This window comes from Aegilops tauschii, chromosome 7 (assembly GCF_002575655.3).
Source record: "Aegilops tauschii subsp. strangulata cultivar AL8/78 chromosome 7, Aet v6.0, whole genome shotgun sequence".
Classification (NCBI taxonomy): domain Eukaryota; kingdom Viridiplantae; phylum Streptophyta; class Magnoliopsida; order Poales; family Poaceae; genus Aegilops; species Aegilops tauschii.
This window is the reverse complement of record NC_053041.3, coordinates 419,086,103-419,089,948: the sequence shown is the minus strand read 5'-3', so window position 1 is coordinate 419,089,948 and position 3,846 is coordinate 419,086,103.

The following is a 3,846-nucleotide window of genomic DNA, read 5'->3' as shown; positions in this document are numbered from 1 at the left end:
ATCTGGATCGGGAGGAGGCGGATCCCCTCGCCCCTCCACCCCCGATGCTGACGCCGGCGCCCGGAGCTTCCTCGCTGGACCACCTCAACGGCCTGCTTCCTCCCCGTCGCCCGGTCGTCCCCGTCGACCTCCTCAACCCCCATTGCCCCGTTCCCTACGACACCCAGTGAGGCCCCCTCCTTCTCCTCTGTACCGCCTCGCGCTACGCGCACGCCGTCGCCGCTCGTCATGTGCCGCGACGCTGCTGCCGTCCCCCCTGCCTCTGCAGCTCTCCGTCCTGCACTACGCCGCCGATCCACGCCTCCTCTCCCCTTCCTGACGCCGTGCGCCGCTGCCTCTGCTGGCCACCGCCCCACTCGCTCTTGCCGCTTGCTCGTGCGCCGCACGCACGCATCGCCGCGGGCCAAGCCCCTGCACCGCAGTCGCCGCGCTCGACCGCGCGCCTCGCGCGTCCAGGCCACGCACCTGGCCGCACCCCGTCCTCCCCGCTGCGGCTGCTGCTGCAGCGCTGCGACTGCTGCCATGGCAGCTCGCCCTCGGCCGTCCCGCACTGTCGCGCCCCTCCGGCCTCCTCCCCGCTCATGCCCAGCTCGCTCCCCTGCTCCACCACACCACCACCGCGCCGGCTTGCCTCGCTGCTGCTCCAGCCGTGCGCGCGCGCACGACGCTGCCCGTGCACGTCGCCTCCCTGCTCCCCTGCTACCGCGGCCCCCGCCTCCCCAGCATTTGCTCGACCCGCCGCTCGCTGCCTGTACCCCGTCGCCCCTGCCTGCGTCGCTTGCCGGCCGCGCCTGGCCTCACCGGGGCCGCGCCGTGGCCGCCCTCTTCCTTCCCCGGCGGTTGCGGCCGCTCGTTGCGGTGGCCGCCGGCGCACCGCCAGTCCCGCCCCTGGCCTGGGCAAGAGGCCTAACGGGCTGGCGCCCACGCGCCCGCACCCGTTTTGGCCTATGGGCCTATGGCAACGGGGCCCGCCCACATAACGTGTTTAACAAAAAAAATTAAAATAAAATAAAAATAAAAATAAAAATTAAATAATAAAATTAATTAATTAGTAAATTAATTAAGTTAATTAATCCGGTTTAATTAATCTAATTAACTAGTTAGTTTAATTAAATAATAATTAGTTTAACCTAAACCCTAATTAACCTAACAGTGTATGACAGGTGGGTCCCACTGGGCCCACATGTCAGTTTGACCGGTCAACACCTCTGTTGACTGCTGACGTCATGATGACATCAGCAAACACTGTTCTGGATAATGTTGATTTAAATTAATTAAATAAATTCTAGAAAATGATTAAATCTTTAGAAAATCATATAAAATAATCCGTATCTCGGATGAAAATACTTTCTACATGAAAGTTGCTCAGAACGACGAGACGAATCTGGATACGTAGCCCGTTCGTCCGCCACACATCCCTAACATATCGAACTCGCAACTTTCCCCCTCCGTTTCATCTGTCCGAAAATGCGAAACATCGGGAATACTTTCCCGGATGTTCCCCCCCTTCGCCGGTACCACTGAAGGAAATATGCCCTAGAGGCAATAATAAAGTATTATATATTTCCTTATATCATGATAAATGTTTATTATTCATGCTAGAATTGTATTAACCGGAAACATAATACATGTGTGAATACATAGACAAACAGAGTGTCACTAGTATGCCTCTACTTGACTAGCTCGTTAATCAAAGATGGTTATGTTTCCTAGCCATAGATATGAGTTGTCATTTGATTAACGGGATCACCTCATTAGGAGAATGACGTGATTGACTTGACCCATTCCGTTAGCTTAGCACCCGATCGTTTAGTATGTTGCTATTGCTTTCTTCATGACTTATACATGTTCCTATGACTATGAGATTATGCAACTCCCGTTTACCGGAGGAACACTTTGTGTGCTACCAAACGTCACAACGTAAATGGGTGATTATAAAGGTGCTCTACAGGTGTCTCCAAAGGTACTTGTTGGGTTGGCGTATTTCGAGATTAGGATTTGTCACTCCAATTGTCGGAGAGGTATCTCTGGGCCCACTCGGTAATGCACATCACTATAAGCCTTGCAAGCATTGTGACTAATGAGTTAGTTGCGGGATGATGTGTTACGGAACGAGTAAAGAGACTTGCCGGTAACGAGATTGAACTAGGTATCGAGATACCGACGATCAAATCTCGGGCAAGTAACATACCGGTGACAAAGGGAACAACGTATGTTGTTATGCGGTTTGACCGATAAAGATCTTCGTAGAATATGTGGGAGCCAATATGGGCATCCAGGTCCCGCTATTGGTTATTGACCGGAGACGTGTCTCGGTCATGTCTACATAGTTCTCGAACCCGTAGGGTCCGCACGCTTAACGTTACGATGACAGTTTTATTGAGTTTTGATGTACCGAAGGAGTTCGGAGTCCCGGATGAGATCGGGGATATGACGAGGAGTCTCGAAATGGTCAAGACGTAAAAATCGATATATTGGACGACTATATTCGGACTTCGGAAAGGTTCCGAGTGATTCGGGTATTTTTCAGAGTACCGGAGAGTTACGGGAATTCGTATTGGGCCTTAATGGGCCATACGGGAAAGGAGAGAAAGGCCTCAAAAGGTGGCCGCACCCCTCCCCATGGTCTGGTCCGAATTGGACTAGGGAAGGGGGGCGCACCCTTCCTTCTTTCTCCTTCCCCCTTCCCTTCTCCTACTCCCACAAGGAAAGGAGGAGTCCTACTCCCGGTGGGAGTAGGACTCCCCCCTATGGCGCGCCTCTCCCCTTGGCCGGCTGCCTCCCCCTTGCTCCTTTATATACAGGGGCAGGGGGCACCCCAGAGACACAACAATTGATCTATTGATCTCTTAGCCGTGTGCGGTGCCCCCCTCCACCAAATTACACCTCGATAATACCGTTGCGGAGCTTAGGCGAAGCCCTGCGTCGGTGGAACATCATCATCGTCACCACGCCGTCGTGCTGACGAAACTCTCCCTCAACACTCGGCTGGATCGGAGTTCGAGGAACGTCATCGAGCTGAACGTGTGTAGAACTCGGAGGTGCCGTGCGTTCGGTACTTGATCGGTCGGATCGTGAAGACGTACGACTACATCAACCGCGTTGTGATAACGCTTCCGCTGTCGGTCTACGAGGGTACGTGGACAAAACTCTCCCCTCTCGTTGCTATGCATCACCATGATCTTGCGTGTGCGTAGGAAATTTTTTGAAATTACTACGTTCCCCAACAGTGGCATCCGAGCCTGGTTTTATGCGTTGATGTTATGCACGAGTAGAACACAAGTGAGTTGTGGGCGATATAAGTCATACTGCTTACCAGCATGTCATACTTTGGTTCAGCGGTATTGTGAGATGAAGCGGCCCGGACCGACATTACGCGTACGCTTACGCGAGACTGGTTTCACCGTTCGGAGCACTCGTTGCTTAAAGGTGACTGGCGGGTGTCTGTCTCTCTCACTTTAGTTGAACCGAGTGTGGCTACGCCCGGTCCTTGCGAAGGTTAAAACAGCACCAACTTGACAAACTATCGTTGTGGTTTTGATGCGTAGGTAAGAACGGTTCTTGCTAAGCCCGTAGCAGCCACGTAAAACTTGCAACAACAAAGTAGAGGACGTCTAACTTGTTTTTGCAGGGCATGTTGTGATGTGATATGGTCAAGACATGATGTGATATAATTTGTTGTATGAGATGATCATGTTTTGTAACCGAGTTATCGGCAACTGGCAGGAGCCATATGGTTGTCGCTTTATTGTATGAGATGCAATCACCATGTAATAGTTTTACTTTATCACTAAGCGGTAGTGATAGTCGTAAAAGCAATAAGATTGACGAGACGACAACGATGCT